This window comes from Prionailurus bengalensis, chromosome B4 (assembly GCF_016509475.1).
Source record: "Prionailurus bengalensis isolate Pbe53 chromosome B4, Fcat_Pben_1.1_paternal_pri, whole genome shotgun sequence".
In the NCBI taxonomy this organism is placed as follows: domain Eukaryota; kingdom Metazoa; phylum Chordata; class Mammalia; order Carnivora; family Felidae; genus Prionailurus; species Prionailurus bengalensis.
In genome coordinates this window covers 22,064,436-22,089,473 of record NC_057358.1, presented here as the reverse complement: position 1 = coordinate 22,089,473, position 25,038 = coordinate 22,064,436, and the positions used below count along the sequence as shown (strand labels likewise).

The 25,038-nt window shown below is 40.0% G+C and overlaps 1 protein-coding gene across 1 annotated transcript in view; it reads right to left on the bottom strand.

Moving 5' to 3' along the window:
• Positions 1–25,038, bottom strand: part of KIAA1217 (KIAA1217 ortholog) — a 760,759-nt gene that overhangs the window by 716,083 nt on the left and 19,638 nt on the right. The window contains exon 2 of the mRNA XM_043564643.1: positions 6,697–6,772. The gene's annotated coding sequence lies outside the window, so the exon portion shown is untranslated. The remainder of the gene's footprint in view (positions 1–6,696; positions 6,773–25,038) is intronic.

The following is a 25,038-nucleotide window of genomic DNA, read 5'->3' as shown; positions in this document are numbered from 1 at the left end:
CAGAGATGGTATATACTATTATACATACCACATATATATATATGATATATATATATATATATGGTATATATATATATATATATACACACAACTAAAATAACTGAGATTCCTCAGATCATTCATTGAGGGTTCTCGCTCGGCTAAGAGCCGCCCAATGGAACACGCCAAATCACAGTGCAACGGAGGCTGTTCCCAGGGTATCCATGGTAATGAGCAACATGAAAAAGTTACAATCAACTTCCAAAGATGCCTACGTTACGTCTGGGAAGATGCAGAGGCTCAAGCCAGACATACGGAGCAACTCTGGGCAATCATATCATGTTAGCACAAACATTCTGGCCAGGATGAAGATAACTGGAGTGCCAGGTACTGTGTTTCCAAATAACTGAAGTCAATGTTTATTCTATTATTCATTCAATTTATAAAAAACACTTCTTAAGCATTCACTATATGCCAGGGAATGCTGTTGGTACTGGGCATATAGCAACATGGAAGAAATAATAAAAATTCCCTGCTGTTTTGTTGGCAAAACGATGATAAACAGACACTGACTAATAGAGAATCCTCACTCTACAAGCAGTCTTTAGAGGTTGTGATGGTTAACGATGCCCAGATATTTAGTCAAACATTATCCCGAATATTTCTGTGAGGGTGTTTTTTCGGATAATATTAACATTTAAATCAGTGGACACTGAGTAACACAGATTACCCTCCATAATATAGGTGGGCCTCGTCCAATCAGTTGAAGCCCTAAAAGAACAAAGACTGACCTCCCCAAACAAGAAGAAACTGTCAGTGGACGACAACCTTTAGACTTGAACTACAATATGAGCTCTGCCCTGAGTCTCCAGCCTGCCCTCCCACCCTGCAGATTTTTGGATTTGTCAGCCCTAAGAATCACACGAACCAATTCCTTAAAATCTCTCTCTTTCTCTCTCATGGATATGGGTATGGATACGGCTACACACACACACACACACACACACACACACACACACCCTCTATTGATTCTATCTCTCTGCAGAACCCTGACTAATACAGGGGCATCCTGATTTTGAGGGCAAGATACCCAGGGCTAGCATACCCCTACTGATACTACTACCATGGTGGCATCCATCACGTACTTCCCAGCACTGATGGTGGAGGCACTGGTTACACTGCCTCTCCTCTGACAGCCTTCATGACACAGTCTGAGTGGGACCCCACCTGGGTTAACAGTGATCAAGGAGAGCCTGCCCTCTGGAAGTCGGACCTTGGGTACCTACCGTTGGCGCCTCCTTAACATCACTCGTTCTAGTCTGTTCTCTGAGCAATCACCCAGTTCAGCTGGCTCTAAAGGTCACCTACAAACCTTCCCAGGACTGAAAATCAATCTTCAGTTCTGAGCAACATCAGTCCGCATCCTCTGCCAGGTTCATGCAAATGTCAAAGCAGCAGGAAAGTGCCACAGTAGGAAATGGCGATCAATCCTGCCCCAGAGACAGCAGGCCGCCTAGCAGCTCATGCACTTGCTAACTAGAAAGCCTGGACACCACAAAGGCCTGCTCCTGTCTTTAAAGCCCTTAATTCCAAAGTATTCCTTTTTTTCACTGCAATTGGCCTGGATCCAAGCACCTGAGGCATTTCCACGTGGTCTTGCTCCTGCTCATGCTTCCCCTCCGCATGAAACGCTTTCTTCCCTTTTCTACCAGAAAACTATCCATCTTTCCAGCCTTGCCTCAAATGTTACATTTGTTCCGAAGTCTTTCCTGACCCCTGCCAGGAAAAATTAATTACTCCTTTAACTGTGTTCCCAGAGACATTTAAATTTCTTCTGAAGATTAGAAAGGACACGTTAAAAAGCATGGTCATGTTAACCAAATATTCAAACATCAGCCCAGTGAAAACTGTTCTAGAAAACCAGTCTAAGTATGAGAAGGTGCAAGTTTTACTGGTTATATCGTATTCTCTCAGTACCAACTTTGACAAATGTAATTTGTAAACAGAGGCTCACAGAATTGGATAGCTCGGAGTGACAGGCTACCTTCCAGAGATGAGTTAGCTCATTAATCAGACACGACCCTCAAATATAAGAATTCCAAAATCTCAAACTTACTGTGAAGTGTTCTTGAGGTGGGTTCTGATCATTTCTCTCCACCCAGCTGGGTGCGAACTCCATAATTATAACTGTTTATATTAGAATGGCCCTCATTCCCTCTTATTTTTTAGATCTTTAATCCCCTAAAAGTGAATGGAATTGTACTGTCTTCAAAAGAGTACAGACAACTGGGGCGCCTGGGTGGCTCAGTCGGTTAAGCGTCCGACTTTGGCTCAGGCCATGATCTCACAGTCTGTAAGTTCGAGCCCCACATCAGGCTCTGTGCTGACAGCTCAGAGCCTGGAGCCTGCTTCGGATTCTGTGTCTCCCTCTCTCTCTGCCTCTCCCCTGCTCACACTCTGTCTTTCTCTCCTTAACATTTAAATCAGTGTTTAATAAATAAAAATAAAATATCAATAAATATAAAATAAAAAACATGTATTTATATGTATATAAAATAAATATAAAAAATAAATAAAAATAAAAATAAATAGACATTAAAAAAAAAAGAGTGCAATTTATTCAGTGGAATGTCCTAACAAAATGTCCCCTCTTGCTGGGAATTGTCCAAACTAGCACATGTCAAATCCTTTTAAATGCCACAGAAGTTTTTCTCCCTCAGGTTGATTTTAGCACATATCGGGCACCCAACTTAAAGGTGATTTGCAAAAGAAACAATAAAACTGAGCTACTCATGGAAATAGATGTTGGATGGGATTACCAACAGACTGTGCTAAGAACCACAAACACTCACTGGTTTCTGCCAAATTCATCTATTACCTGCAGTCCCTCAGAAGCAGCTGCAGTTTCGTTTTTTATTTTTATTTTTTATTTATTTAAACAAATGTTTTAAGTTTATTTATTTTGAGAGAGACAGAGAGAGAGACAGAGAGAGAGACAGAGACAGAGAGAGTAAACAGGGGAGAGGATGAGAGAAAGCAAGAGAGAGAATCCCAAGCAGGCAATGCACCATCAGCACCGAGCCTGATGCGGGGCTCAGACTCACAAACGGTGAGATCATGACCTGGGCTGAAATCAAGAGTTGGATGCTCAAGCGACTGAGCCCCCCAGGCGCCCCTTGCAGCTGCAGTTCTGTCCTGAGCTTCTCATTCGGGTTTCCTGTGCAGGTCACATTCAAACATCACACATAAAGATAACAAAATAATCTTCATCTTACTGAAACTCCCAGCAATCTGCCTTTCTCTCCACCACAGCAGTGGTGGCGCCATTTTGGTTTTTTCATCAGACAATCCAGCCCGTCGCTTATGATATTCTAGCAGAGGCAAGACGTTTTGGGCAGCATCTGCACACCCTGGTCGGCCTCAGTGGCTGCCACGTAAGAGGGACTGCCCACTCTACACTTGGTCCAGAGTCAGTCCCTACCTAGAGTGTTCTCCACCTCTCCCACACCCCGGCCTTGATGTTTATGACGACGAAGGCAAATCCAGCAAAGACTTCCCACTCCCCATTATACGTGGCCACTCAGCAATATCTTATCACACCCACCTTCTCCTGAACACACTGGTGCACACGGTCTCCGGGGCTCCACACCACCCTGGTGACCTGCTTTGTGACAGCCCCTCTCAAGTCTAGAAGCCTCTTCTTTTAGGTCTTCCAAGAGCTCAGGTCTCCAGCTTCCCCACACTCACATGCTGGGACTTGTCACCAAACACAACACCCTTAAATCCACCCGCATGCCATTGAATCCCTCACGTTATCTCCTTCCCCGGCCTCTCGCCAGAGCTCCAGACAAATCCACCCGGCACACATCCCCTTCTGGATGTCTGGCGGTATCTTAACACAACAGAGCTCACGTAGACCTTTTTGCACCCTCTCTCAAAATCTGCCCCTAAGACTTGCCCCTATCAGTAAAGTGGCACAAGGACTTCTTCATTCAGGCAACATGACACTTATGTCATGTGCTCAAACCCTGTGACCACTCCATCAGCAAACCTCATCGGCTTTATCCCCTGCTTTCTGATGACTCTCTGGCACTACCACTCTGGTCCAAGTCACCATGGCCTCGCCCCTGGACCACGGCGTCAGCCCTTAACTGGTCTCCCTGTCCTTTCCTCCCAGTCCTTATTTTGGTGGAGGACACAGATATCAAACAAATAGATGCAACTTAAATAGTAAAGCAGACAAGTGAAAGGGAGCTTGGTCAGTCTGCCACAGAACATTAGTGACGGTTTTAAAGCAGACATTGAATCACATCACTTCCCTGTTCAAAGCCAGCCCAAAGTTCCTTAGTACACTCATTGGTTTCTTTTTTTGAGGGGCTGGGGGGAAGGTGCGGATTAGAGGAAGTTTTATTTCTGTTGTTGACAATTTTAAACATGTTTTGGAGGGGGGAGCGAGGGATAACCAAGATTTCTACTATGTAACGCTCCCTTCCTCTGGTTCCGAGTACAATACTTCAGTGAGGATCCAACTTGAGCCCGTTGCTGCTTAAAATCCTTCCATAGCTCCTCACTGCTCTTGGACAAATACCAAAATCCTACTGTGGCTTGCAGACCCTGCCCCCACTGCCCTCCTTCCCCCAAGGCTGCAGTGAAGGGGAAAGAGGTTTACATGGGGCGGGGGAAGAGCTCAGGCTGTCATTCCTGGTCCTGCCACCTCCTCCCAGCAGCCCTCCCTGATTTCACCCCCAGGGAGTTCGTCTCTTCAGAACATCCCAAATCCTTGCCATCACACCCGAGGCTGGACAGGACCAGGTCCCTGTACAACTCTGATTGCCATTCTCATCATCCTTCACCCCGTTCTTTCCATAAAAGCGTTCTGGCAGTTGCATACATAAGCTCATTCTCTCTCGGGGCCCTCACTATTTCCTCGGCCCGGACTGCATCCACCCAGACCACCACATGTTCGTGCACTTACTTTGCTCTTACGATATTCGAAAATACCTCCTCAGAGCGGCCCTTCCTTTCCAGAACTGACCCCGGGCTCCCTTGCACTTGTCTGCTTTACTATTTAAATTGCATCTATTTGTTTGATATCTGTCCTCCACTAAAATAGAAACTGGGAGGAAAAGACTGTAATGAACTCATTCACCACTGACCCTTATTCCAGTCTCAGCTGGCAACTCAGGACGTCCAGGGCTGGCTCTGTAAGTCCTGCCTATGTGACTGTAGAAAAACATATCCCGAAACGACAGTGATGGCATCTCTGAGATACAGAAAAAAAGAGTTTAGCGAAGCATCTAAATGTGCCTCTTTTGTTCAAGGAACCATTTGTAAAGACCCTTATTTCCCATACCTGGGCCTGAGGATTGCCTGAAGGATTGAACAGGCATGAGATGAGAACTATTCCAACTGCAAAGGAAGAGAAAGCCAATTCCAAAAGGCATATTCCAGAAAGAAGGGGGGTGGGGGAAGGAAAGAAAAGAATAAAGGAAGGAGAGGAAAGATACGGGAAGGAAGCAAGCAAGCAAGCAAGGAGCTGCCCAACAGTGACTTCAGATACAGCTCAGGGCAAGATCTTTAAACAATGCTGTTAGGGCACATATTCTCTCCCATCTCTCACCTGGCTTTTCCTCTTTATGAAAGCTGCATTCTCTCCTCCTCTAAACATGCTCCCTCTATGCAGCAAAGGAGTAACAACTATCAATTCCAGGACTGTTTTAGTTCAGTAGGTCCCGTGGAAAGAGGGTTTCTTTCTCCCGACAGCCTTGTATCAATCCCAGGAACGACTCGATGGGCCTGTATGTCCACCACTGGACAAATTCCTTGTCCGGGAATGTGACGATTACCCAGGCCTCAGTGCCATGCTCAGCGCCCTGGTCTCTGAGCTGAAGAATCAGCAGAGCTGGGGCCGGACAATGTGGTAGGCAACTAAACTGAAGGCGGAGTGGGAAATCCACATCCAACAGAACAAACCAGGATCTGAGGAATGTCTCCGTTATCCCAGGCACCAAAGATGTTTTTCTATCAACCTGCACACCATCTTTAGGTCTAGAAGAAAACTTCTGCACTCAGCAGTGATGAGGTGAGCGCAAACCTCCCACCCCGTACCTGCTCCCACACAGACCCAGATGGACCTTCCACACTGGCGAAAGGAAACAAAACAAAGTAACCCAACATGGCTCACAGACGCAGGAGAAGCCCTAAAGCCAATCCCCCAGGACAACTGCAGAAATAAGATCAACAAGTCAAACTCAAAAGTGAATGAAACAGGTGAAAATGTCAGCACGCTTATTTATCTACAGTTTTCCCTTTGGTGTCACCGGAATCACAGTTTCAAACACCGTTCGGCCACTGATAACTCTCAAGTCATTTCTCCAGCCTGACCTCTCCCTTGAACTTCACACTACTGTGTCCAGTTGTCTACACATCGGCTCTGCTGACATATCCGGGAGGCCTCTCACACCTATGACATATAAAACAGAAGCCCTCCTCTTCCCAAATCTTCTCTCTCTGTCTTCTCCTGCTCAGAGGTAGCAACTCTATGCCAGTTCTCAGGCAAATAGCCTCCAACTCATCCTTAACTCTTTCTTTCTTTCACCTGACATCCAAAGCTTCAGCCAATCATGTTACGTCCGCTTCAAAATATATAAAAAAACAGATCTAAAGTTGGCACTTCTCCACCACTACCACCTGGCCCGGGTCACCAGCATCCCTTACCTGGGTCACTGCAGCAGCCTCTCAGCTGGTCTTCCGGCCTCTGCCGTCAATTTCCAACCCAGAAGCCAGAGTGATGCTGTTAAAAAAAAAAAAAAAAAAAAAAATTAAGATCGTGTCATGTCACACCTCCGTTCTCAAATCCCCTGCTGCATACCCATGTCGTGAAGAAACAAGTCAAAGCCAAGAAGCCCTACGTGATCCGGTCCTCGGTGCCTCCCGACGTCACTTCCTAGAGGTCAGCCCCTCCCTCGCTGGCTAAACTCAAACCACCTGGGCATCCTTGTTCGTCCTCACATCCACCAGGCGTACTCCTGCCGAAGGATCCTGGACTAGCAGTTTTTTGCGCCTGGAGTCTTCTCCCCCAAATACTGGTAACTTCTTAGTGTGAAAGCAGCCCACACGCACCCCCATGCACCTCATTTTACTTTTCTCTAGATCGCTTCTCCACCTGATGCACGAGTGTTTTATTTGTTTGCTTATTCCCCGTGTCTGCTCTGAGGACGATAGCCTCCACGCGTGTAGGGATTTGTGTGTGCGTGTGCCTATTTTGTTCACTGCCGTATCCCCAGTGTCTGGAACTGTGCCTGGCATGTAGCAAGTGCTCAGTAAATATGTGCTAAATTAATCCATTATCTATCTGTAAACTTCTCTCGTCTAAGAAAAGAGAAAGCGAAGTATATGGCTTAAAGAAAAATCCCGTATTGTGTTCCTTTCACACAGACGTTAATAAACAGAAAAACATTTTGAACACTCTCTGCTCTCTGAGCCCAATATGATTAAAGAATGATTAAATAAGAACTGTCTGAAATAAGACACAAGTGTAGCAAAATGAAATATGTAGTGGCTGAAACAAAATCCGTAGGCATACATAAAATCAATTCATACTGTAGGGAATCAACTTGAGAAGCATCCCCAGAATAAGAGCCAAATGAATAAAGTTGTTAAAAAAAAATATGCACAAAGGGAATGGTGTACTTGAAAGAGAGATCTTGGAGAGAAAGCCGAAGAGTAAAAGAACAGATAATAGGAGGTTGGAGAGGATAAAATATTCCAGACCTAAAAAAGCAAACTTGAGATCAGAAATTGATAGTTTAACATCTTCCAGAAAAGCTTAACAAGCAGAAATAAATATTATGACATAGCCTCATAAAAATTTTAAACTTAAAGAATTTGTTAAGGAGTCCTAAAACCAACCAAACTGAGGGGAAAAACCCAACTACAGTTTCTTTTCCAATATCTCCTCTGTAATTGTAAATGCCAGACGACAAGGCAGTTTATAACACATGGAGGAAGAGAGTTTATGATTCAAGAATTTTATAAATAGTATGTGCTATTCATATGTTAGGGCAACATATGTTAAATACACCTGCAAATGAAGAATGTTATAAAAAAAATATCAGCCAGCGGATGAAAAAGGCTGATAAATTTACCACCCAATAAGTTTCTTACAAAAATTGACTGATGACATATTCCAGCTCACCAGGAGGTTAATAAAACTGTAAGTTCAAAAACTGAAGGCGTTTAACAGGAAATAACTAACCAGTAGGCATTGAAACTGGTTAAGTGCCTGGAGATAATTCAATAAATATATTATTCATAGTTGTGACAAAAATAATATAGTCTAACAAATATAATTTTAATTATTATCATTATAGTAACTGAAACAGAATGCAAAACACACATTTATTGAAAAAAAAAGACATGTCGTTCGAAAAGATTTGTTTTTCTGTGTGTTGAATTCCATATTAAATTCGTAGAAGTGTAAACCTGTGTGTGCACTGAGACAGAGGATAATGGGAGGGAAATTTGAAAAGCAAGAAATTAATTCTTCTTAAAATTTCAACATAAGTACTAGTAGAATTTAAAACAGACTATCTACCTTCAATATGTAAAATCTTGGAATAAACCTAACAAATGCCTGCGAAACATCCATGGAAAAAAATGTAAAATTTTTCCGAAAGATCCTAAACGCTCAAAGAGAAAGAAATGTCATGTTCCTGGGTCAGAATACTTAATTTTTTTAAAGATTCATTTCTTCTCAAATTGACCTTTGAATTAAATGCAATTCAATCAAAATCCCAGAAATCTTGTTTTATTTTGTTTTATTTTGTTTTGTTTTTATAGAACTTGGAAAGTTGATTCCAGAATATATATGGAAGAGCAAAACACAAGAACAGTCCTTGAAAACAAAAAAGGTGAAAGGATTTGCACTACCAGATTTTAGGACTTATAATAAAACTATAGTGATTGATTGGGGCGCTTGGGTGGCTCAGTCGGTTAAGCGGCCAACTCTTGATTTCTGCTCAGGGCATGATCTCACCGTTCATGGGTTCGAGTCTGCCTCAGGCTCTGGACTCACAGCGAGGAGCCTGCTTTGGATCCTCTGTCTCCCTCTCTCTGTCCCTCCCCCACTTATGCACTCTCTTGCGTGTGCTCCCTCGTGCACACTCCCTCATTCTCTCTTTCAAAAATAAATAAATGTCAAAAAAAATTTTTTTTAAACTATAGTGATTGATCACCATGGTGTGGCACTGACTTAGACAAACGAAACAGAACAGAGATGACACTCTGAGCCTCGCATATATGAAAACATGATGTAGGGCAGAGGTGGTGTTGAAGCCCACAAGAGAAAGGACAGACCTGTGATACATGGTGCTAAGACAACTCGTCGCCCATCTGGCAAAAATGAAACTGGATTCCACATCATACCATGCTCACTGCACCAAAGGATTAAAGACTTGAACTCAAGAGTCAAAACCTAAAAAACTTTAACATAAAGGAGAGTATCACTATGGTCTCAGGTAGGGAGGAACTTCTTAAATAACATGAAAAAAGAGGTAATGAAAGAAATTATCAATGCATTCAACTAACTTAAAATTAAGAATTTCTGTTCACAAAAAGATACCATGAAGAAACCCTCCAACACTGCTAGTTAGAGTGTAAAATGGTACAACTACTTTGGAAAACAGTTGGGCACTCTCGTAAAATTTAAATGTACACCTGTCATACGCCCAAGCCATCCTACTTCTGGGTATGCCAAGAGAGAAAGAAACACATGTTCATACAAAGGCTTCTATGAGTGTCTTTGTTTTCAGTAGCCTAAAAACAAACAATGCAAATATCTAACAAAATGTGACTGGATAAACAAATTGTAATATATCCATATAATTGAATGTTACTTAGCAATAAAAATGAATGAACTACTTATATATGCAACAATATGGATGAATCCAAAATAATTATACTGAGTGAATGAAGCCAGGCAAAACTGAATGCATACTGTATAATTCCATTTGTTTGTTGTTGTTGTTGTTTGTTTGTTTGTTTGTTTTGAGAGAGAGAGAGAGAGAGAATCCCAGGAGGGACAGAAGAAGAGAGAAGAGGGGCTCATGTTTACCCTAAGCAGGGCTCAAGCTCACCAACAGTGAGATCAGACCTGAGCCATAGTTGGAGGCTTAACTGATTGAGCCACTCAGGTGCCCTCCCCCACAATTAAGCTGTTTAAAAAATAATACTGTAAATAAAGTGAAAAGACAAGTCAAAACCTGAAAGAAGACTATATACAACACATACAACCATTAGAGGAGTAGGGTTCATAATACATTTTTAAAAACTCCTTGAACCCAGTGAGAATAAAGCAAATAATACAGTAGAAGAACAGGCAAAAGACACAACAGGCATTTCACAGAAGAAGGACCACAAATGGCAAATAAACTAATAAGAAGATGTTCAATCTTGTTAGTAATCAAACGTAATTTTAAATAAAATAAAATTATTTTAAATAAATAATTTTAAATAAAACGTAATTTTAAAATCAAGATGTAGGGGCACCTGGGTGGATCAGTCAACTGAGTGTTCAACTTTGGCTCAGGTCATGATCTCACAGTCTGTGGGTTCAAGCCCTGAATCAGGCTCTGTGCTGACAGCTCCGAACCTGGAGGCTGCTTCGAATTCTCTCTCTCTCTCTCTCTCTCTCTCTCTCTCAATCTCTCTCTCTCTCTCTCCCTCCCCAACTCATGCTGTCTCTCTCTCTCTCAAAAGTAAATAAACATTAAAAAACTTTTTTTTTGAGAAAATCATAATAATGTCCCATTTGACTTCCATACATTTATAAAAAATTAAAAGTCTAACAATACAAAGTACAGGCAAGGATGCAGACCAATAAGAATTCTTGGGGCGCCTGGGTGGCGCAGTCGGTTAAGCGTCCGACTTCAGCCAGGTCACGATCTCGCGGTCCGGGAGTTCGAGCCCCGCGTCCGGCTCTGGGCTGATGGCTCAGAGCCTGGAGCCTGTTTCTGATTCTGTGTCTCCCTCTCTCTCTCTGCCCCTCCCCCGTTCATGCTCTGTCTCTCTCTGTCCCAAAAATAAATAAAACGTTGAAAAAAAAATTTTTTTTAAATAAGAATTCTTATACATCACTGGGGAAAGTTAAAATCATATGCCCCTCCTTCCAAAAACAATGCAGCCTTAACACTAAAACTGAAGCTTTTCATACCCCACAACCCACCAGTTCTGTTTTCAGAAGAACACTTTGTAGAATTCTTGCACATGTACGTTAGTAGATCCTTATTTATAACATTCATAACAGTATTATTTATAACAGTAACAAAGTGGACAAAACTCAAAGGCAAGATAATAGATGAATAAATTGGAGTGTACTCTCTCAACTAAAAATTTATCAGGATAAATATGGATACACTATATCTAAATGCAACAACATAGATAATTCACAGAAATACCATATTGCAGAAGTTGCACAGAGTGGGATGTCATTTTTAAAAATTTAAAGAAAAAAGCAAAAGCAAACAAAACATTGCTAAAAAATCCAAACATGTGACAAACTTTAAAAATAACTTCAGGGGCACCTGGGGGCTCAGTTGGTTGAGCATCCAACTTCAGCTCAGGTCATGATCTCGCAGTTTGTGAGTTCGAGCCCCACATACGGCTTGCTGCTGTCAGCCTGTCAGTGCAGAGACCGCTTCGGATCCTCTGTCCCCTCTGTCTGCCCCTCCCCTGCTTGCACTCTTTCAAAAATAAATAAACATTAAAAAAATAGTAACTTCAAAGTACAAGTCTTTCACCCCCTTGGTTAAATTTATTCCCTAGGTTTTTAATTCTTTTTGATGCTATTATAAATGGGACTATTTTCTTTAGTTCTCTTTCTGATGGTTCATTAGCGTATAGAAATGCAAATGATTTCTGTATGTTATTTTATAGCTTGTAACTTTATTTTTTTTCCAACGTTTATTTATTTTTGGGACAGAGAGAGACAGAGCATGAACGGGGGAGGGGCAGAGAGAGACGGAGACACAGAATCGGAAACAGGCTCCAGGCTCCGAGCCATCAGCCCAGAGCCTGATGCGGGGCTCGAACTCACGGACCGCGAGATCGTGACCTGGCTGAAGTCGGATGCTTAACTGACTGCGCCACCCAGGCGCCCCTAGCCTGTAACTTTACAGAATTCATTTATTAGTTCTGATAATTTTTGCTGGAGTCTTTAGAGTTTCCTATATATAGTATCATGTCATGTGTAAATACTGATGGTTTTACTCTTTCCTCACTGATTTGGGTGCCATTTATTTCTTTTTCTTATCTGATTGCTGTGGCTAAGACTTCCAGTACCCTGTTGAATAAAAGTGGCAAGAATGTGCATTCTTGTCTTGTTCCTGATCACAGAGGAAAAGCTTTCAGCTTTACGTCCTTGAGTATGATGTTAGCTGTGAGTTTGTCATGTGTGGTCTTTATTAGGGTGAGGTATGTTCCATCTATACCCACTTTGTTGAGTTTCTATCATAAATTGATATTGAATTTTGTCAAATGTTTTTTTCTGCATCTATTAAAATGATTATATAATTTTTACCACCTCACACCTGTCAGGATGGCAGACATTAACAACTCAGGCAACAACAGATGTTGGCAAAGATGTGGAGAAAGAGGATCTCTTTTGCACTGCTGGTGGCTACGCAAACTGGTGCAGCCACTCTGGAAAAGTCTGGAGGTTCTTCAAAAAATTAAAAATAGAATTACCCTATGACCCAGGAATTGCACTACTAGGCATTTATCCAAAAGATACAGGTATGCTGTTTCGAACCCCAATGTTTATAGCAGCACTATCCACAATAGCCAAAGTATGGAAAGAACCCAAATGCCCATCAATGGATGAATGGATAACGAAGATGTGGTATGTATATACAATGGAGTATTACTCGGCAATCCAAAAGAAAAAAGAAATCTTGCCATTTGCAACTATGTGGATGGAACTAGAAGATATTATGCTAAGTGAAATTAGTCAGAGAAAGACAAATATATGGCTTCACTCATATGAGGACTTTAAGATACCAAACAGATGAACATAATAGAAAGGAAGCAAAAATTATATAAAAGCAGGGAGGGGGACAATACATAAGAGACTCTTAGATATGGAGAACAAACAGTGTTACTGGAGGGGTTGTGGGAGGGGGGATGGGCTAAATGGGTAAGGGGCATTAAGGAATCTACTCCCGAAATCATTGTTGCACTATATGCTAACTAACTTGGATGTAAATTTTTATAAAAATTAATTTAATAAAAATTAAATAAAAATACCCCCCAAAATAAATAAAATAAAATGACCATACAATTTTTATCCCTCATTTTGCTAATGTGATGCATTACATGAATTGATTTGTGGATATTGAGGCATCCTTGAATCCCTGAATAAATTTCATTTGATTGTGGCATATGATTCCTTTTAATGTATTGTTGAATTCAGTGTGCTCCTATTTTTTGATGATGTTTGTATCTATGTTCCTCAATGATATTGGCCTATAATTTCTTTTCTGTAGTGTCTTTGCCTGGTTTTGGTCTCGGGGTAGCACCGGCCTCTTAGAATGAATTTGGAAGCACTCCATCCTCTTTAATTTTTTGGACAAGTTTGAGAAGGATACATATTAACTCTTTTTTTAAATGATTGGTGGAATTCACCTGTGAAGCCATCTAGTGTTTGACTTTTGTTTTTTGGGAGTTTTTTGATTACTGATTCAATTTCATTACTAGTGATCAATCTGTTAAGATTTTCTGTTTCTTCCTAAGAGAATGATAAACCTCAAAGACTGGTGCTTACCAATGAAGGGAAAGTGAGGAAGTGGATTGACTGGGGTAAGATTCCATTAAGTTGAATGCTGATGTTCTGGCTAAGCTGAGTTGTAGTTAAATTGCATGGTTCCAGTTATGGTAGTAATATAATAACTGAGATTTATTTTTATAACTTACTTGTGTGTTTCAATACTTTGTATATATCAAATGCTACATGATAAATATACTTGAAAGAAAAATTTTACACTTACTAACATGGTAAGGAGCAGCAAGTAATATACAGATTTATAAGAAAAATATTAGAAATGCAGTAGATAAGTTGTCAGGTAACAAAGAACAACTTACATCACTATATGGATGTAAATTTTAAAAAATAAAAAAAATAATAAAAAAATAAAAAAACAAAGAACAACTTACCAAAGACAAAAAGCAACCAGAAAACAAACTTGGAAAAAGATTCAATCTTACCTACAAACCAAAAACGTAATTATTGAAGACCTAGATTACTGTCCATTAAATTATCAGCTATTATATAGTTAAAATTCTACTGAACACTTAAAATCCTAGAAGTTTCATATACTACAATGGTACTGAAAAGTCAAATATCAAAACATTTCAGCATCTGAAAATATTCTTATATTTCTTTCATAATTTAAGAAAATTATAAGAAAATGAAAAACTAATGCTTAAATATTAGGCAGCCATTTACAAACAAATTAGTTTTACTTTCCCCAAAGTCATAGGAACAGTATCCAAGTTAGTACTAAAGGAAAGCAAGCACATTGGGGTGCCTGGGTGGCTCAGTGGGTTAAGCAACTGACTCTTGATTTAGGCTCAGGTAATGATCTAATGGTTCCTGAGACAGACCCCCCCTAGTTGGGCTCTGCACTGGGCAGGGAGCCTGCTTAAGATTCTCTCCCTCTCTCTCTGCCCCTCCCCAACTCACACCTGCACACTCTCTCTCTTTCTCAAAAAAAAAAAAAAAAAAAGAAAAGACAGAAAAAGAAAAGCAAACACCAAAAAACTTAAAAAAATAAAATAAATAAACCTCACAAAGTTAATTTAAAACCCCATAAGAGTTAAAAAAGAAAGAAAAATAATTTTGTTGGAATGGTGGATAAAATTAATGGAGAAATATTTCCTTGAATTCCTATAAAAGCAAAACACAAAGACAAAAGTTGCAACCACCTTTTTCTCTCCACACAGAATGATTCAAATTTTAGAGTGAGCAAAGAAAAGAACACAAACCCCTAAAATATATTTTTCAAATGAGAAATTACATCCATTTGAACTTGACTTTTGAGATACACACATTTTTAAAACAACAGGACACAAAGGTGGGAAGTTGGTGTGCATATCTATTAGCATACAGCTGCTTATAATTTTGGTCTAGAGTTGGAACACTATTCTTGGAATAACCAATTGTGTTCAATTTGTAACAGATGTAACCAAGTGTTTATTACAGTAAAATGCTAGTTTCCGTAAGTCAAAAGTTCAATGAATAAACAAGCCTGGTATGTAAGCAGATGACATTTATTGTTCTGAACCAAAGAATTCAGTCTAATCAGGGGTGGACATTAGTTATTCCATTAACTACAGTGTTCTTAATTCGACTCCACTTGGAAGAAAGGGGGAAAATAGTTCATATGCTGTGTTATATTTAATTATGTCTTATTCTCATAGATCCCACACATGATTGCAATCATAAAGTTAAACACAGGGAAATACCTAAACATTTCACATGAATCAACATTTGCCCACATAGCTATCTTTAATCTAAAGAGGGAACAAGTCTGATTCAAGACCCAGTTCACAGTTTCTCTAGAGTCCTCACATAGTAACATCAAATCATGTTAGCCTTCCTGCCAAAGAGGCTTTCTATGTGCTTTTCAACTGGTGTCCCTAACAATGAAGTTGCCCACTTAAACCCTTCTCACAGACGATTCTCAGGGCAAGTTTACAGAAAGACTCTGAATCAGCCACACTATTTTATGAAAATCTTCAATTTTCAGTCCTGCTCTATGGAATGGGCTGAGTTAGGGTGCGGACAGCAAGGCAGCTAGACTCCAAATCCAGGGTTTAGAAGGGTAGAAAAGAGCCAGAAACATAGAAGTGGTTATAGTCGAAGACACAAAAGGCAAAGGAAGATTGGGGAGGTCAGCAGGCTGGAGGCAAGCACTTTGTGAGAAAGGGTGGTGCAAAATCTGGGGTGTAGGAGGGAATCCCACTGTGTAAAACTGAGGCAGACACAATAGCTTCAAGAAGCTAGAAGAATGGGCTTGGAGGGCTTCAACTCCCACCCACACCAAGGTCATGGCCAGATGTGCAAGTCCTCCTGGGTGTGGGACAGTCTGGAGGCAAAGTTGTCAGATAAACATGGCATGACTTCCTGGTGCATAAATTAACTTAATGACAAGTAACCAAAGCATAAGGCATATTAAAATAATTACACACATATTATGGAGAGGAATACAAAATCACATGAAGTTTTAAGTTGCAACACAAGGGCTTAAATAAATTTTGATTTTTTTTTTAAACCATTTAGGGCTAACCAGCAAGTTTGGGATTATGTCTTCATTATCTTCCTCCTTTAGGGATACTTACTTAGGGTAAAATTTGAAAAAAAATCTGCTCAGTTACCCAGCATGGCAATCAAAATCTTCCATAATCAGCTTCTTGTCCACCTTTCAACCTTATCTTTCACTATTGATAAATCTAGTAACACTGAAAAAAAAAAATCTTGACCAACATCTTAAGAATGCTAAAAATTCTAATTATACTAAATCCATGTAAAAAATGTACATGTATTGGGGTGCCTGGGTAGCTCAGTTGGTTAAGCATCTGACTTTGGCTCAGGTCATGATCTCACGGTTTGTGGGTTTGAGCCCTGCATCAGGCTCTATGCTGACAGCTCAGAGCCTGGAGCCTGCTTAGGATCCTGTGTCTCCTTCCCTCTCTGTCCCTCCTCCGCTTGTGCTCTGTCTCAGTCTGTCTCTCTCTCTTTCTCTCAAAATTAAATATTTAAAAATAAAAACAGTACAAGTATTATATTCCCTATTGTATAACTTCCAGTATTCACAATGAGAAGTTACCCATGAGACAGTCTCAACTACTGAGAAACTCATGAAACAGCAGGAAATGTGCAAAAATGAATGTGAACATCAAAAGGAGATGATGCCAGTTACATACATTAAAGCTCACACATTTTTGCCTTAGAAGAGACCAATGTGCCATTACTATTTGTCTATTTTTAATTTGTATAAAAATCTCTGGTAAGGTGGTATTTCTTTCACTTTCCCAGGACACAGCAGCTAATAAGCGTGTAGCTAAATAATCAAAGGAGGAATGGGAATACAGCTGGGAACAAGTGCACTAACATAAACTGGAAGCGAGACAGCCAAAGTGAGAAGCCAATCAACCGATACAATCATGACAAAGTATAAAAGTGTAGGGCCTTCACAGCAGACACATCAAGAGCCCTAAGAAAGTGGCATGGTCCATGAGAATCAGGCAGGTCGAGATGGACCTGGTGGTGCACTCCTCAGTATCCATTTGCCCCCAAATTATAACTTAAGTTCATCCCTCTCTGATGGTCAGTGACTGGTCTAAAACTGGGCATGTGGACCAATCCTGGCCAATGTGTCGTGTGATCAAGTCTGCGGGATGACCCCCAAGAATTCCTTCGGCCTTTTGCCACAGACTGCGTATGGTGCCAACACACTGGGCAGGGTCGAATTAAATGAGGAACAGAGGAACAGCTCGACCCGAGATACAGGACATGAAAGCCACCCATCAGGAGCTGTAATATATGAGCAATATTATCTACTTGTTGAAGCCTTTTTCAACTGGGGTTGGCAACCCATGCAGTCCAAAGCTTCCTGTTAACACAGACTAAGCTCGAGCTCTGGCTTCAGCCCTGAGTGACTTAGAGTAAGATACTTAACATCTCTGAGCTTCAGCTTCCTCGTGGATAAAAGCTTCCTCGTTGATGATTGTGAGAAGTTAAGGAGAAAACAGAGGGAAAGCCTATCACATCACATGCGGTCTGTCCCTTCACAGGCTGGCACATCCCAGAAATCAAAACTATATAAAGAGACTATATTTAAGAAGCTAGATACATTCAGAAAATATTTTTGTCCAGAATTATTTTAATTTTAAGATAATTTAAAAATACTAGGAAGTTTTTTAACATGACAAGGAGTATTTATTTATCCTAATCTAAGAGCTAATAATAGATTTAATGAAAAAGTGCTAAAAATATTTATATATATGCATATATACATATACATGTATATACATATGTATATACATATACATATACATGTATATATGCATATATATATGTATGCATATAGGCATATATATACATGTATATATATTCATATATACATGCATATATATGCAATGTTAATTGTGGTAAAATACACAACAGACTTTACCATGTTAGCCATTTTTTAAGTGCACTGTTCAGTAGCATTAAGTACCTTCACATTGTTATATCATCCCCACCATTTATTCCCAGAACTCGTTTCATCCTGCAAAACTGATGCTCTATACCTCCTAAACACTAACTCCCCACTCTCCCCCAGCCCCTGACAACCACCTTTCTACTTCTGTCTCTATTAATCTGACCATCCCAGGTACCTCATATAAGAGGAGTCATACAGTATTTGATTTTTTTTGTGACTAGCGTTTTTCATTTGTATAGTGTCCCAAGCTTCCTGCCTGTTGTTAGCATTTATCAGAATTCTCTTCCTTTTCAAGGCTGAATAATATTCTCTGTGTGTGTATGTGTGTGTGTGTGTGTGTGTGTGTGTGCATATGCGTGTACACATTTTATTTATGCATTCATTTGTCAGTGAATGAACGCTTGGATTTCAATGGCAAAATATTTTTTTTAATTTTTTTTCATCTTTATTTTCTAGAGAGAAAGAGAGAGACAGAGTGCAAGGGAGGGGCAGAGAGAGAGGGAGACACAGAATGTGAAGCAGGCTCCAGGCTCTGAGCTGTCAGCACAGAGCCTGATGTGAGGCTTGAACTCACAAACTGCTAGATCATGACCTGAGCCGAAGTCAGATGCTTAACCCACTGAGCCACTCATGCACCCCCAAAATATTTTTAAAGAAAAAGAAATAGGGAATCTGAAAAGAAACAAGAATAATAAAAGAAACCTTGAGTACCTGATTTAATGCAAAGGCAAAATTTCAAAATTTTTATTAGAAGCACTCATGGTGTGTGTTTTAGGCATTAGGGTTGATTTTTTTTGAACTCTGAACAGGTGGGTTTACACTACTTTCTTCCATTGTTCAGAAGGCAAACACCCTGATTCCTAAATGAGGGAAATTGGGGGGGGAGGGGGAGTGGATTTTTAACACCTTATTAATACTAATGGTAAACATACTCAGAGAACATTTGTAATTACCTTTGTTGGTTTGGATCGGTTTAGGTAACCAAGAATAGGGATGATTGATTTCCTTATACTTTTATAAGCACTGAAAAGGAATAGCACATTCCAGCAGTGAAAGCAATAGCAGGATTTCATCATGTGTGTGTGTGTGTGTGTGTTTTAAGGAATAAAGGATGTTATTTATAATAGTGACCCTGACTCCAACGGATGATAATGCTTTACCTATTATTTTACCCACACGCTGTGCAGTGTGCAGGGCCTTTCAGAGCCAGGTGGGTGAAAGGTGACAACTCTAAGACATTAAATTAAAATAATACTGAGAACAGGAAGCCCTAACCCACTTTCCAATTTGTCTAGGGGTTGCACTTTCTGGGCAGAAGTGGTAAGGATGGGATGAAGGAGTGGATTCCGATGGCAATTTGGAAGTTCTATCTGACTTTTCAAGGGAAACTGGCTAATTTCCCAGATGTTTTATGAAGTTCTCACGTATTTCATTCTAAAAATGATTTTTTAATGGGCCTTAAAAACTAGGACTTAAAGACAACAAAAGCCTATACAAAATTGGGTGCTAGAAGAAGCTATTATTAATGCCCCGAATCCAAAAATATTCTTAGGGTCTTTGATAAGTTAAAAAGGAATTCAGTGGAATTCATACCTTTTCATTTTAATTTTCGAAGCAAAACCTAGACCCACGGGTTTTTCATCCCTTAGAGGACATGAGCCACTTCTATGTGGGTGACCTGTGAATGTTAGTGTAATAATTCTAGGCTTAAAGTGGTTAATGTATTTACACTGAATTTTTATCTATGAAATTTAGGACAGGTTTTCCTATTCCTAAGAACAGAGCATTCTAACAGCATTTCCAAGATGTAGCTGTGAGATTCCAGTATCTTTTCTTGTTTAACCAAATGGAAAATTGAAGGCAAAGGGAAGTGTTTAGTGCAGGTAAAAAACCAAATGGAAAGGAGGTAACCGGTTTGGGGATCCCTGTTATCGTTACTTTCATCTTTCAGAAAGTCCTTTCTGTGACGCCACAATACTTACTTCAGCCCAGGGTCCCTCTGCATGTCCCACCTCCTTCTGGTCCCCTGGCAATTCATTTCATCAAGCTACTCAACTCAACCTCAAAATCCAGCTCATAGTTCATTTCCACAAAGACATTTTTAAAAACAACCCTCACAATTCTAATTGGTTTCTTTACTCAATGCTTCTGCAGAATTTAGATATTTCATTATTGATCACTGTCTAGTATTATAAAATCTTAGTGAGCAACACTTCTTCAAATTTTTAAGTTTATCAAGTTGCACACACATAGGTTAAATAGGTTAAATGTTATTGCAAAATTTAAAAACAAAAATACTCTGACCCTATCCTACCCCTCCCCAAACCTCCGTTCTTCTGTTCTGGAGACAAATGCTTTTGAATTTCTCAGCTGTTTGATCTGGCATTTACTTATGTCCTCATTTCCACATAATACATACATATGGCTATTTCTTGATTTAATGAGGTGAACTTCACATAACCTAAAATTAACCATTTTAAGTGAGTACTTCAGTGAAACTTAGTACATTCACAATGTTGGGCAACCACCACCTCTATTTGGTTGCGAAATATTTCCATCATCCCAAAATAAAACCTCCTACCCATTCAGCAATTTCTCCTCATTCCCCCTTCCCCCCAGTCCATGGCAACCACAAATCTGTGTTTGGTCTCTATGGATTTGTTTATTCTAAATATTTCATTTAAATAAAACAATACAGGGGGCACCTGGGTGGCTCAGTCGGTTAAGTGTCCGACTGACTCAGGTCATGATCCGACAGTTCATGAGTTCAAGCGCCATGTCGGGCTCAGTGCGGACAGCTCAGAGCCTGGAGCCTGCTTCAGATTCTGTGTCTCCCTCTCTCTCTGCCCCTCCCCCACTCATGCTCTGTCTCTAACTCTCAAAAATGAATAAATGTTAAAAATTTCTTTTTAACTTAAATAAATAAAATCCCACAATATATAACCTTTTGTATCTGACTTCTTACCAGAATGTTCTGGAGGCTCATCTGTGCTGTAGCGTGTATCGCTACCTTGTTCCTTATTATGGCTGTATAGTATTCCGTGGCTTGCATATACCACATTTGTTGACCCGTTCATCTACTGATGAACACTTGGGCTGTCCACACCTTTTGGCTATTGTGAATAATCCTGTTACGAACATGCAAATCTACGTACTTGTTTGAATACCTGTTTTCGATTCTCTTGGGTATGTATTTAGGAGTGAATTGCAGGGCCGCATGGTAAAATCCAGGTTTAGCTTTTGGAGGAGCCATCAAGCACGGACACTTATTTTGTGTGCACATTCGATCTAGCTAAATAAATTGAAGGGAAGGCCTTGTTTTTAATTGAGTTTGCATTTTGTTTGCTTGTTTTCCTTCCTTCCCTCTCTCTTTCTCCAAGTTATATGGTTCCTGATATGTCTCTCTCAGTGCTCCAGAACATCTTATTCAATACTTACTTCATCTACATAAACCCAGAGATAGCTATAAGAAACTATTGTAAAGAATACGGTCCTTCTTAACAAAGAGAAATCTTATCATTTATCTTCTTTCACTAAACTGATTTCAGTTTAAAGAAAAGTGTTAGATTCTCTTGCTTTCCGTCTCTGTACATTGATTCCATATCGGATTAGTCTTGATTCTTCTCGACCCGCATACCCTTCTCCCCAGATAAAGGATTTATCAGTAACTAAAAAATAATGCAGTTTTAAAACTGCTTGAAGTTTGTGATGAATAACAAAGCAAACAAAAAGAATTACTTAAACATGGAAAAAAACAAACGAAAGACAAATCCTGAATCATAAAATATTCCCCTGTGATACAAAACTTGCTTATAAACAAATGGTTCTTCAGAATGTTTCTGCTATCCTGTAAAGCACATTTAAATATTTTGAAAAAGGCAACTGTTCTCTTAAGCACAAAGGTATTTAACAGAGGAAAGGCCATTTCAGAGGCAGTCACTTATGTTAATTAACTACTAGCACCCACACTATTGGGGATGCAGGGTGGGGAGGGACAGAACACCCACGTTTATTCTGCACCCTGAGTAGGCTAAAACGGAAACAAAGAGGATTTATGCTAACCAACAGGAAAGCTGGATCATAATGGCTCTAACACTAAAACACAGTTCAAGAAAGTTAAGAAAGCCGTATGAAAAATGTTTTGAGGAGATACACATATTTTAAAGGGATTTATATGTAATCCTCTGTGATCATTGCTATGGGGATCTGGACCTCGTTATGAGGACTAGCTGTACTTTTCCTGAAAAACTGCTTTGTTTTTAGATTGGAGACACAGTGAATCATGTCACCAATGATGTTTTTACCATTGCCTTAGCTGTTAATGAGCTCAGAGCCCAATTTTCTGATCCACATCTCCAACGAGGAGGATTTTGTAGCATTCATTTTGTATAGTAATCTCCTCTTAGGGTCATTTTCTTCTCATTTCTGCCTCCACTCTCATTGTATATATCTGTATTGCCTTGACTTAAAACCTAATAGGAAGGAACACCTAGGTGGCTCATCTGGTTGAGCATCCCACTCTTGATTTCGGCTCAGGTCACAGTCTCGTGGGTTCGTGGGTTCGTTGACCATGCAGAGCCTGTTTGGGATTCTCTGTCTCCCCTTCTCTCTGCCACTCCTCTGCTCATGCTCTCTCTGTTTCTGTCAAATAAATTTTTACAGACATAAAAAAAAAAAAAACCCTAATAGGAAGAATGTAAAAACATAAGGAAATCAGCATCTCTAGCCATTCCCCTCCCAACCGGACTTATGATTTTAGGACTCTAACCTTATTTGGTATCTTTTCAGCAATCTAAAAGTATTCAAGGTTGGTGATCTTAGGGTGATCTGTACTGTTGTGCTTAAGACCATGGACCTCATTTTTCCTCAGTAATCAGTGGGTAAAATTCTTATGGGTAAGAAATGCTAAGTCAAATAAGTCATACAGAGAAAAACAGATACCATATGCTTTCACTCTTAGGTGGATCCTGAGAAACGTAACAGAAGACCATGGGGGAGGGGAAGGGAAAAAAAAAAGTTAGAGAGGGAGGGAGCCAAACCATAAGAAACTCTTAAAAACTGAGAATAAACTGAGGGTTGATGGGGGGTGGGTGATGGGCATTGAGGAGGGCACCTGTTGGGAGGAGCACTGGGTGTTGTACGGAAACCAACTTGACAATAATTTTTATATTAAAAAAAAAAGAAATGCTTACTGTTAAAGTTATGGGGTTGTGATGCACAACTTACACAATCCATGCAAAGAGTTTAGCCCTCTGCCTGGACCATACTAAGTGTTCAATAAAAATCAGCTCTTATTAGCTACTGTATGTCAACAAGTCCTCCTGTGAGCTTAATCGAGAGCCAAAAACAAAAACAACACAAAATCTGAAAGCAGAATCCCATTTACTTTATTTTAAAATGCACTGGCACAGGGGTAACCAAGTATTTCTTAATACCAAGATGCATTGTGAGTTCTCAGAAACCTGGAGGTTGAAGATAAGGTGAAGAGGTGAAGACAGTGAGTGCAGGGAACTCTCTCAAAAAGACAAGTTGTAAAAAGAAGGGCAAAGTAGGCAATGGGTTTAGTATTGAAGGAGAATGCAGTTTTTGTGCATGGCTTTTGTTTACTTGTTTAGCGTGTGTCTGTATGTATGAATGTTTAAGATGGGTGAAACATGTGCCCCCAAGACAGGCACAGGGACAATAACAAGTATAAACAAACTTTACAGATGAGACGTTGAAAATGTGAAGAAAATGAAAAATTAGGACCTAAAAGAACTACGGCTGATGTCAAAGATTTAAAAAGAAAAAAAGCCACATGTTTCTTTGTTGTTGTGCACATATCTTTTTTTAATGTTAATTTATTTTTGAGAGAGAGAGAGAGAGAGCAGGGGAGGGGCAGAGAGAGAGGGAGACAGAGAATCCAAAGCAGGCTCCAGGCTCTGAGCTGTCAGCACAGAGCCTAATGCAGGGTTCGAACTCATGAACCGTGAGATTATGACCTGAGCCGAAGATGGACACTTAACCGACTGAGCCAGGCGCCCCTAAGTATCTTTTAATTTACACAATAGGTGCAGATATAAAAAATTGCTTCTAATAAGCTGGATCAGCTTTCCCCAATGACTTACACAATCAAATCGTGCAATCATCTTTGGTGTGTTCGGTGCTGGGCCAGGCTGGAGGTAAGGAGGGGAGAGTCTCCAGATGGAGAAGGGGATTATAAATGTAATAATTGGGAAGGTCTAACAAACTTAATTTTATTCAGGGAAAGACAAAGCAGGTTCACCCTATAAGTGCAGGAAATCCCGATTGTATATGATAATTTTGTTTTAATTTGCAATTTGTGCTCCAAAATTTTTACATATTGAGTTTATTCAGCACAAGGGATGCCTAACAGAAAAGGATGATGAGTTTACTTCTTTAGAACCACTACAAAATGCATGCATAAGAATCCAACTCAAAGGGAATTTGATGACCCCAAACTAAGCCACACGCTGTAAGTCAGAGTTACGTTTTAGGTGGATTTAAATAAAGGTATTGTTCATTTCTTTCATAAGGAGAAACTTTCCAAGTGCCATACCATACTTTTGCTTTATTTTGTGTGCACGGTCTACTAGTTCATATATTCTAATGATATATTCTCATCTAATGGAGGTATAAGCATAAATTTCCTACGTATGACATCAGTCAGAATGTGCCCATAAAAGCTTATGTAAGGAGTGAAAAGAATGATAATGTCTTTCAAAACTGAAACACACCATTTGTATCATTTGTGTCACAACTTCTGCTTTCTTATCACTGTTAAAGCAAAAATACAACC